The following is a 12,240-nucleotide window of genomic DNA, read 5'->3' on the forward strand; positions in this document are numbered from 1 at the left end:
TTTATTATTAAAAAGGAACTAAAGTGGGGCATGTAAGTGGCTAAGTTTATAAAGCACGCAACTCTTGATCTCAGGGTTGTGAGTTCAAGCCCTACATTGGACATAGAGATTATTTAAAAAATCCTTAAAAAAAATAAAATCTTTTAAAAAAAGACAAGAAGGAACTAAGGCAATGCAGGTATCATTTATTTGTAGGCTCCCAGAATTTTCCAGGCAATATGATAGGTTCTTTGTATACTTTTTAGTTGTCATCATAATGTACTGCAGGGATATTGTTATCATTCCCATTGGTAGATGAAGTAACTGTGAAGTCCAGAATAATTCATTCATTCACAAAATATTCACGGAGCACGCATCAAGAGAGGCACTGTGCTAGGCACCAGCGATGAAATAATTCACCCAAGGTCACATACCTAGTAAGTGGCAAATGTGGTCTCAGCAAAGCCCATCAACCCTCCCATCACACACACACACATCTTCATACCATCTCATTCTACGTTTGAAATGTTAAAAATCCTATTGAGGAACATGAAACTCTAAGGAGGTAGCCAACAGAATTTTTCTTTTTACATAATTAGGTCTTCCAGGAAAGTGGTAATTCTGCTCATGCTTTTCTGCACTCTAGCATTGTCTGAGGAAACCGGAACCCACTCAGTGACTTCCTGGATTAAGCCCATTCTCTTCTCGGACCTTCACTATTCTTGTCATCATGAGAGAGAATAAGAATATATGTCATTTCAGTGATGGCATCTGTATGTCCTTGTATCCAAGAAAAGATATCTACTCTGCTTTGCTAACTATTCATAAACCTTGCTTCTAAGTTGATATATGTGTTATTGGTTTGGGAAGGGTATTGTTTTGGTTTTTTAGTGATCTTAAGATTTTCTTATCTGTGGTCTGAAATACTTAGAACAAGATACTTTATGATCTTGACGACAGGGTTTATTTTCACTGCTAAATGTAAGACAGGTTCATACTGATAAGCACAATTTCTATGAACCAAAAGAACCACCTCCATGCCCATCTCCAATTCTGGCTTAATTCCTCTTTCTGGATTGGAAGCTGATTTGAGAAGCTGAGCACAACACTAAGAGCTATTGATAGTGTGCTCAGGAATTTTAGGCCATTGTTCCCTGGAGAGTTTCCTAACTGCTTCATAGGTGGTAGAAGAGAAAGGCCAGATAGATAGATAGATAGGTAGATAGAGATAGAAAGATAGATATAGATAGATAGTAGATAAAATTCTTCCCTTTGGTTTTATGACAGTAATATAGATTAGAAATCTGACTAATCCAAAGTTATGGATATTCTCTTCAATTTTTATTTATAAAAATATAGAAAACTTCTGTTTAAGAAGCAAAAAAATAATTCTGTTCAGCATTCTTTTTAGGTCCCAAAACACGAAATACACAAAGTAATTTTGAGTTTTATTTTCCTCAAATTTTATTCCAGGCTGTCACCTTGCTTGCCGGCTTTGTGAGAAAAAATTGTCCCAGTGGCTCTGCTCATTTCCCGTAGGGGAGGGCATGGCCATCTCAAGGGTGGCACCCCTCAGGACAGCTCAGCCACATTCGGCTTCCCCCCGTTCCCTGCCCCCACCAAAGAGGAAGCTGGTGCAAGGTCTGCTGGGAGACATGAGGTGACATCGTCGCTAAGGCAAGGCTGCATTTGCCACTTCAGTGCACCTTCACAAGGCCAGTGGGGAGGGAGGACGCCAGCTCAGACCTCCAGGCGCGGGATGCTTTTTGGAGCTGAGAACCCATCTCCCCTCAGAACTCCTTTTGGATTAGAGAAGAGGAACATAGGTGATCTGCTGAAGCTCATCCCCTAGTATGAGAAAGTAGAAGTGTTGCATCACCCCAGGTGGGAATGATTAAGAGCTCATTTCTGAATTCTTACTATTGAAAGTATTTTGAGATCAAGTTAAAACGAGGTCATACTCAATTAGCGTGGGCCCTAACCCAGTATCACCGGTATCCTTATAAAAAGAGAAGAGATACAAAGACACGCAGAGAACATCATATGATGATGGAGGCAGAGATTCGAATAACACATCTATAAGCCAAGGAATGCCAAGGATTGTCAGCAACACCAGAAGCTAAGGGAAGGGCACAGAATGGATTCTCCCTTAGTATCTTTGGAGAAAGCGTGGCCCTGATGGCACTCTGATTTCAGACTCCTGGCTTCCAGGACTGTTGTTCCCTGATTTCTGTTTCTTACTAAGCTACCTGGTTTGTGGTATCTTGTTATAGCAGCACTACCAGACTAATACAGTTACTATTTATTTTTATTAGGAAATAGAGTTGTAGTTCCTGTTAAAATCCTTGGGAAGTCAACGCTATTAATGAGACCAAGTGCCACACCAAGGGCCATGTTGAACTAATAAGAAACGAAATAGTTCTTGCTTTGAAAGTAATTAGCATTTAGAAAATCTCTCTTATAGGTTCTCCTAGCTACCCACTTTATTTTTAGCATGGTTATTTAATTGTCTGGCCAGATCTGCTGTGCTTATAAAAAGGGTTTACCATGACTTAAAGGAAAATAGTCTCTGACTTTCTAATTTCTTTATAGTCTTTCTCTACAATGGTGTGAATAAGGTCAGTGTTGACTGACTTCAGATCTGGGATGGAAGAGGCTGAAAAAACTCTTCTTTCTTTCTTTCTTTCTTTCTTTCTTTCTTTCTTTCTTTCTTTCTTTCATTTTATGTTTTATTTTTTTTTTTAATTTACATCCAAATTAGTTAGCTTATAGTGCAACAATGATTTTGGGAGTAGATTCCTTAGCGCCCCTTACCCATTTATCCCACCCCCCCCACAACCCCCCCCCCATAACCCTCAGTTTTTTCTCCATATTTATGGTCTCTTCTGTTTTGTCCCCCTCCCTGTTTTTATATTATCTCCTTTGTTTTTTGTTCTCTCTGGGGCCGAAATTTATGCAGGTTAATGGAAAGAATGTGAGACGTAGGAAGCTTTGGGGAGACTGGAAGGGAGGAAGCAAACTTTTTTCTATTTAAAAAATTTTTTTAACTTAAAAAATTTATTTTTGAGAGAGAGAGAGAGAGAGTGGACAAGTCAGGGAGGGTCAGGGAGAGAGGGAGACACAGAATCCGAAGCAGGCTCCAGGCTCTGAGCTGTCAGCACAGAGCTTGACGTGGGGCTCGAATCCACAAACCGAGAAATCATGGCCTGAGCTGAAGTCGGATGCTTAACTGAGCCACCCAGGTGCCCCAGAAGCAAACTTTTCTAAATATATGCCCCGTATGTTTGTGAGACTCTCAGGTCCTCACTGACCTCAGACTGGGGGCTGCCTTCATATGAGGTCCTGTACCTTGGCCTCCAGTTTCTCAGAGGCAGTATTGTTCTGTGACTTGATACTCAGCATTTGTGTTACTTTTTGGAGTTTTTGCCTTGTAAGACTCTGATTTTAACATTCTGAATTTAAGTGTAACAATGAGAGAATAGCCTATTTTGTGCTCCTAATTCATTCCAGAAATAGACGTCTCTGGGTCATTGGCAATAACAGGTATTCCTCTAGCAAGTGCTTGTGTGTGTGTGTGTGTGTGTGTGTGTGTGTGAATGTCAGAATACAGTCCTTAAAACTGTAAGATAATCATCAGTTTGGGTTTCGTTGAGGGGCTTAGGCAGGGTGGAGGTAGGAGGGAATCATCATTGTCCATTTGTTTGAGGGACTTGCTTAAAAAGAATTGACTCCTTCCCTCTCCGTCTTTGTGTTGACATTTGTAGTGTTTCCCGGGAGCATAGTTATCCGGAAAACTCAGACTGATGACAATAGGATTTGAAATGCTTCTGTAGGTCTGCTTCTAGGTAGACAGGAAAAAAATGTATGTTCCAAGGTACAAGTGCTTGTTGACTTTTCAAACATAGCCAGTCCATGCTCTTTATGAGCGAACCCAGCACCGCTCCTCAGTGCTGGCCTTCCTGTGCTTTTGCCGAGCACGTCAAAGGACAGGCTTAAGTACTTTACTTTATAGTTTATTAATTTTTTTCCTTCTTTAGTTTGCAATCTACTCTCAGAAACTGGAAAGTAATTTCTTTTACTTTCCCTCCCCCCCTTTCCATTTAAGCCGAAATTGATTTTTTTTCTGAGCTTGTAAGGGGGAAAAAAAAAATTAAGCTGTAGTTAATACAGTTGCCCTTGCTGAATAAAAATAAAAGACTAGTTTACCTTCAAGCTGTACTGTATCAGAGTAAAGAGCTTTCCTGTCCTTCCAAGGAGGATTTTGACATGAGAGAATACAAAAATGTATACTGGCAAGAGAGAATAATTATAGCCAAGACAAGAAGTAATAGAATTGCCTATTTGGTGGATGGGGGGGGGGGAATGGGGTTTTTTTGTGTGTGTTTCAAAAATTGGGAAGATGGAGACACTCTTAAATCCATCAGATTCTCCAGAACTCTTCTCAAATGCTTATTGTCATGACAACCATCTCTTCATAAACTAAGGCTCTGAGTGTAATACAGATGGGGGTTGGTAACAAGGTAGAGTCGCCATCTGCTTTGTTTTCTGTGAGGGACATTTCTTTTTGATCCCCACGTCTGATCTTATATCTGAAAGTTTTGACTTATTTTTCTTTTTGGAGTCAGATATAGTTGGGAGATTAATTCTCTTCTCCTCACAAATCACTTCCTCATCTGTCATCACATAACGTGTTTACTATTAAATGGAGAAAAAAAGGGGGAGGGATCATTATGTCTGTGTGAAAACAAGCATATATTTTTTAATGATTTATTCCTCTATCCATTTGGCAAAGCCTGATATGAAGGGCCTTATAATTCAATAGTACAGTCAAAAGCAAGGTCAGAAAAAGTAGGAGTAAGACAGTAATTTTCCCAGAGAACAGGTAAAGTTGTTATTGCCTTTGAATACTGTGTTAATATCTGGGATTCCTGATAGTAGGGCTTCGTGCAGTTTGTAGTAAGTTCTGTTGTTCTTAGTTACCAGCAAAACAAGTGCATCAGTCCTTTAGGGGAGAAAATCCTTTTCCTATTACTAATTTTAGAGAGAAATTTTCCAAGTAAATGAATGCATGAGGGAAACAATCCAATAGCTTCATGCACCCCTTTACCAAAGATGCAATGACATATTCAAAAACGAGAACATAAGGTTTAAACAGAAATTATTCACCATTTCACAGTGTATACTTGCTAGGATCACAATTAAGATATATCCAGCCTCAGAAAAATAAGGAAATATGTATCTGGCCATTTAAAGTGTGTTATCAATGAAATTGCTAAATAAAGGTTAAGGGAAATATTTTATGAGGTTCCTATTTAAGGTCAAGAATAATTTCCTTCTTTGTATTGTAATTATTTTACATACGTGACAATACATAATCCTAAACCTTAAGACACTAAGGTGCTTTTCAATATAGCTCTACTTTTCTTTCTAAGCAGAGAAGTTCTATAATTGCCTTTTTTACCTTTTCATATCCTATGTGTTGATGTTCAAAAATAATCAAATATTTGTAGGTAGGTAAAATATAGCTGCAATATATCACACACACAAATACACACCTAGAAGCATGGAGAGCAGGGAAAAAAATGGCTAGAAAATTTTGGAATCTGAATACACTTCCATGGGTAAGCCTAATAATTTTTCAAAGGGAGTGTTATAAGGAGTGCAGTTCCTTAAATATAGTGTGGGAGATGGTAGTCAAAGCCCAACATCAGTTGAATTGGTAATGATGTAAAAAATGTCTTCATTATATTGTGTCAAAACATGGTGCCCTTGTCAGGCTGTAGAGGTCAAGATTGGAAAGTTTGTGGATTGATATAGATATCATGACCTCATCATCTGTAGTTTTCAACATATGCTTATCTTAATAAGGGGCATTCGAGATCTACACCATTGATTGTAAACAGCACCACTTTTGTTTACTTTTAAAACTCTGCCCTGAATTTTCCAGTCTCTGCCCTCATTGGCTGTCCATTATGCTAAATGTGACATATTTTTACAATATTTGTCACATTCAGTTCTTCATGTACCGCTGGTTTTTATTGCTTAGTGTGGCCCCAAGACTGCTTTATTTCCCGAGGCAGGTATAGCCACCACAGGGCAAGTTTCATTCTCTCTCAAGGCAAATAAGGAGCAGCAAACACAGTGTGCATGTCTTCCGAGTTCAGTAGAAAACCATTGACCATTTATATTGGGGGTGTACAAATACAGCTGCGTTCCGGATTTGCTAAACATCTTGAAATGCTTTGTGCGTAATAAAACCCCAAACGTGCTTTCTTTTTGCATTTTTTCACATATGTACTTTAAGAGAAATACAATCCACATGCTCTTGTTCCCTCCACTTTTAAATCATGAAAATGTTGTTTTGTAAGAGCTGTTTGATGTCCAGGAAGCCTTTTATCCTTTTTATTAGGTTATTTTTGTATATAAATAAAAAGAAAAATATAAACAGAAAACAACATGACTTAGGGCAAACACACAGTGCCCGATTTAAGCTCGAAGCTCTAAATCTAAAATATTTTAATATTGGTGCTTTGCATAAGTCATGTTCCCTTCTGTTGGGAAAAAGTTCAGGCCTGTTGGGATGAATAGGAAGGGGAACGAATATTCACTGAGTAGCAGCTCCACTACTCTGGGACATCTGCCAACTCTTTAATTTTTACAATAACCCAGAGTGGTAGGTCGGTCCATCTGCATTTTACAGATGGCAAGAACTTTCAGAGATCTTAAGTAACTGGCCGTGAGCCACAGACGAATTTCAAGCCAGGTCCACTTGACTTTTCGACTCATACTCTTTTCATTACTTCTCTCCTCCTCATTCTGTTGGGAGGATGGGGTAGGGAGTATACCTTCCAGTCAAAAGTTCCACGTTGGGAGGTGACTTGGAAATACCCCGTAATCATGCCTGAGGATCAAGAGCTGTTGTGGCCTCAAGAAAGTGTCAGCTTGGTGTTGGCAAGGTGGATGTCTATTGGTATGGTGATTGCATGCTACTCCACTGATCGGATAAGTGGAATTGTGCTAGAAGGTGGCCTATGCACACTTGTCTTTATTATAGCGGAGGAAAGCTGGAATACACACAAATGTGGTGATGTAGGGCTTGCTGGGGGAGGGGGAGGAGACCCATGCTCTTGCGTTGTGATTCAGTATTTCTAAATGATGATAACCTATTGCCATTTATTTTACTTTGTCACAGTGGCATAAATTTGGTAGGAGTGGTGCATGACAGTATTTAAGTGGGTTATGCTCATTTCCTAAAAAACAATTTTTCAGTGCTTGTGTGTTACTGGATACAGCTTAAAGGGTCATAGAATGGGAATGACAGTTTTAATGGGTCTGTCTATAATGAGACTGCATAAAAAGAGAATCCAAAATTTGATTTGGAGGCTGGAGGTCATACCATGGAGGTACATGTCCATAGTATGGCATCAAGTTTCCATTTTCTGGAGAAAAAGAGAAAAAATTACAAAATGGAGGGCATGAAGACTGCTTAGCATTTGAACTGGGATCTAGGTTCTTGTGGTATTATCTGTTCTATAGGCTTTCTCCCAGAAATCCCAAATTTTGTTGAGCTTGTAGCCGTCTTTATGCTACAGTCTCATGTCCCGTTCTTCTCCTCCTCCCTTCCCTCTCCCTCTCCCCCCTCCCCCCTCCCCCCACCCCCCTCCCCCTCCTTCTACTTCCTCTCCTTATCCTCCTCCTCTTCGGCTCCTCCTTCTCTTTCTTCTTCTTCCTCCTCCTCCTCCTCCTTCTCCTCTTCTTCTTCTTCTTCTTCTTCTTCTTCTTCCTCTTCTTCTTCTTCACTGAATCTTTGGCATCCAGAGGAAAAGATGAATTATTTAAATCTTTTCCCATTGAGTTAAAGCAATACAAAAAAAATGCAATAGGCAATTTCATAAGTGACATTTTGGAGAACATTGGGGTCATCATATGACTGAGAACATGATTCATTTTTTCTGAAGGTCAGGAAACTATTTTTTTCCAGTGGATTTACTAAGGGAACCAACCACCTGGCTTCTGGTTTTGTAGGTAATGCAGCCATGGAGAAGTTGCCTTTTTTCTTCCACAGGGTTTCTACCTCACTTTGCATCTCTATAGATTTATCCCATGGAAATAGGAAATATAATTACTGTAGTGCTTATTTTTTCTCATGCCTGTACTGAAGAGCCACTGTGATTTACCTTTTACTCCACCGCAGTGAGGAACTTTACAAGCATTCATATTATATCAGTCATTTTGCCTAAGGATCTCAGCACACTTTTCAACGTGATTTCTAAGAGCCTTGTCATACCCCGTAAGGGAGGGTGAAGATCTCCTGTGTGTCAAGGCAAATTAAGTAACTTGCCCAGCAGTTCCCAGCAGAGTGGGGAAGAGGGTTTAGGATCTCATGAGGCCCAAGGGAAGGAGGAGGACATGTCATGAGCTCCTTAAAAATCTTGAAAGTTTAAAAATCTTTCTTAGTTAGGCAGGAATGTCTTTACGTGGTGATGAAGCTGGAGATAATGGACTTGTTGTATGGACAGGGAGGCTATTTCTTCATAAAAGAGACCTCCCTCAGCTTCGTTAGGTCCCTGTCCACATAGTGGGTGGAAAGTAGGAGTTGAGGCATTTCTGTCTGTTTCCAGTATAACCCAATCTCCAGATACTTTATTACTAGGCCTGTGAATGCAGGCTAGAGAAACAGACCCATGTTTGCTTTTTTTTCTTAATTTTGTTTGATAGGAGCTCCCAGGTGCCTTGGTTGGTTAAGCGCCTGACTCTTGGTCTCGGCTCAGGTCATGATCTCATGGTTCATGAGGTTGAGCCTTGCTTTGGGCTCCTGGCTGACAGTGCAGAGCCTGCCTGAGATTCTCTGTCTCCCTCTCTCTCTGCCTCTCCCCTGCTTGTGCACTCTCTCTCTCTCAAAAATAAATAAGTAAACATGAAAAAAATTTAATTTATAAAATGAGATTTCCTTGCATCTGATTTCCTTTGGTCTCAGCAATCCATTGTTATTACTTTTTAGCTATGCTTTCTGTTGCAGTCGCGTGGAATTCACAGGCCCAGGGCGCCTTGTCACTGCCCACTGTCACTAAGATGGAAGTCCCCAAGTGATGGGGGGTGAATCATCTCTCACCGTGTCACCTGTCCTAAGACCTGTCACTGATGCCTCTATTCATATCGCATAGATGCTGCTCCCTTCCATCTTCATACTTCCATCACTTTCAGGTGCTCAAGGAAGGCTTTGTTGAATGCCTCTAGATTTTTATAGCAGATCCACCTAAAATGGCACATTAGATCATCCTTCTTGTTTATACGGAAAATAACCGAGGGTTGAAACTTGATGTCTATGCATAGACAATATAATTTTGTTTGGGATTGAGTACATTATTTTTCTCCATTGGTTATGAATTGAGAGTCTTTAATGGACAGTCTTCAGTAGCCTTCACGTTCATCGAGAAGGTCGATTGATAGGCTTCTCTGCACCCTCACCCCCGCCCCTGCCCCAGGAACTTGCAGAGGATACTGTGCAAGAGATACAATTGCCCTTGTCCATGGGCAATATGCACAGCTGGGAAAGATAATTAAATAGACTGTTTCTTTTTGAGAGGTCTGCATCATCTCAACAGAAGGCCCCAGCAGTTCTGCTGGGCTCGGACTGAAAACTATTACTAACAGACATACTTCAGACAGATTTCATAATCGCCAGACTTGTGTGGTACAAATGGCTATGGTGAGCTTCTGAGGTTCCCAAAAGACCACTAAAACTGTCAGACTTAAGTAGCACTGAATTTTTGAAGTGAGAATTAAAAAGTATGATTCAGCTTAATATGTAAGGTTGCTACCAGAGAACACTCCTCTGGTTTTCCAAAATCGAATGGTTTTGTGGCCAGCTGCAGTTCTCTCCCAAGATACTCCCAAATCTCATCCTGTGGGATTTTTTGAGGTTTGTGGAGGTTACCGGATAATGTGGTGTAGGTGTCATCATGGGTGACATTATCACATGGTTATATTTTTCCCCATATAAAACAGTGAATGTCATGAAAAATGACATCACTTTCGAATGTCAACATTTCTGAAAGTGAGTTTAATTTACAGTGTCATTTGCATTGCTATTATGAGGCTTCACCCAAAAGATTGGGGTAAAATCTTAGGGAATTAAAACTTCCTTGAGAGCTTTCCTTTTAAGTACTGCCCACTGGAGTCGGTTTATCCCATCAGACTTTGGGTACTGAGAAAAAGAAACATTTCCCGTCACCTCAGGCTGTGTTTCTTCCAGAACTAAGGTAGCCCATTTTGACCCAGTGCACTCTGGGGGTATATGGCTGCAGGTTGTAGACATACCTGTTCCTTTTTCTTTTCAGAAGTTTTTTTTTTTCTGAAACACACTGTTTTTTCATCTTTTAGTTTTGTTCTTTGTTTGTTTGTGTAATGAACAAAGCTACCCACTTTCTCTCCAGTTGCAGGCCCTGCTGTAAGAGGGCTGAAACCCACTCTTTCCAATGGGAAGACACCTGCTCTGGTAAAGTCTACCCTGTTGTGGGCCGTGGCATGGTTGATTGATGTTGGAAAAGGTGCAATAAATTTGGACGTTAAAAAGCAGAATTTGATAGGATCATGCATCTGGTTCTCCTAATGAATACACAGTCTAGCAGGATTTACAGATATATGCATATTTACCATGAATATCATGTATGGTAATGATCTACTAGAAGCACATGAAAAGATGCTCAACATCGTTAGTTATTAGGGAAATGCAAATTACAGCCACAGAGCCACTATGATACTTCTGTACATCTACTAGAGTGTCTATGATTAAGAAGACTGACTATACCAAGTATCAGGGGGGATATGGAACAACTGTGTTCTTATCTGTTGCTGATTGGAAGCGAAAATGGACAGTTTGACAATTTCTTAGAAAGTGAAACATATACCTGTAGATCTGTATGATCCAGCCATTGTACTCTTAAATCTTTACCCAAGAAGAATGAAAGCCTATGTTCATACAAGAAAGTAGTACATAGACTACTCATAAAAGCTTTATTTGTAATAACCCCAAGCTGGAAACAACCCAAAAGTCCAATGAAAGGATACGTACATTGTATTTTTATTTATCATGTATATCCATACGATGGAATACTACTCAGCAATAAAAAGAATCAACTAGTCATACATGCAAGACCATGGGTAAGTCTCAAAATAACTTATGTTAAGTTACAAAAGTCAGACAGAAAGGTGAGAGACTCTTAGGAATTAAATTAAAATAGTAACATTGGAAATATAGAAAAGAGAGGAAGAATTTTAGTGTTACTTCAAAGATAGAATTGGTGAGGCTTGATTATGGAACGATGGCTCGGAGGAGGCATAGACTCTGAGGTCTTTCTCTAGTTGGGGTTTCTCTATGTGGATTGTCACCTATTTAGCGGTAAGGGTGGTTCTTCCATGCATCAGAAATGAGCTACTTGTTTAATGCTGATCCTGTGATAGCTCCAAGACACCCAAGAGAAAACATCCAGTTGGCAAACCATCCATCCTTGACTGCTTACATAAATAAACTTATGTTTTGGCTGTTTAAAAAACATAACAATATATAACTAACAACAGTGTAATAATAGTGAGAAAAAATAAATAAGAGGACACCAGAAAAGGGGTTTCTAGAGCCAGTCTCATGGATGAGTGAGAACAAAGGGATGAAGGCAGAGGGAGAGAGGAAGGAAATAGCCTGATGTGATACCTCAGGGCAAGAGGTCTGGGACCTGGTTTGGGAGGCAGCAAGATTTATGGTCATTTTGTTCATTTAATGCCTGTCACTCTGGTGGATCTTGATTTGTGTGGTTGAGTTTATTTAATTATTTGATCCAAATTCTATAATGAATTGCAGCTCATAAGAGGTAGTATCAGTTGTAATCAAGGGCACAGCTTCTGGAGATTATAGTCCCATCTCTGATCTTAACAAATATATAAGCTCTCTGAACATCTGTTTTCTTATCTGTAAAAGGGCATTCCCATCAGTTTCTACCTCTTAGAGTTATTGTATTAATAAAGATTTAAAAAATTATTCAGGAAATAGTTAGCATGGCTTCAAAACCATAGTCATGGCACAATAAATTGGTCTTCTTTTTCTTCTCCTCCTCTCCCTCCTCCTCCTCCTCCTCCTCCTCCTCCTCCTCCTCGTCCTGCTCCTTCTCCTTTTCCTCCTTCTCTTTCTCTTCCTCCTCCTCCTCCTCCCCCTTTTCCCCTTCTCCCCCTCCTCCTCCTTGTTGTTGTTGGTGTTATCATTAGGCA

The 12,240-nt window shown here is 39.9% G+C and overlaps 1 protein-coding gene across 1 annotated transcript in view; it reads left to right on the forward strand.

The window, feature by feature from the left end:
• The window catches only part of ESR1 (estrogen receptor 1), a 436,996-nt gene that overhangs the window by 350,285 nt on the left and 74,471 nt on the right, over positions 1-12,240 (forward strand). The gene's annotated exons all lie outside the window — the stretch shown is intronic.

Source organism: Panthera tigris, chromosome B2 (assembly GCF_018350195.1).
Source record: "Panthera tigris isolate Pti1 chromosome B2, P.tigris_Pti1_mat1.1, whole genome shotgun sequence".
In the NCBI taxonomy this organism is placed as follows: Eukaryota; Metazoa; Chordata; class Mammalia; order Carnivora; family Felidae; genus Panthera; species Panthera tigris.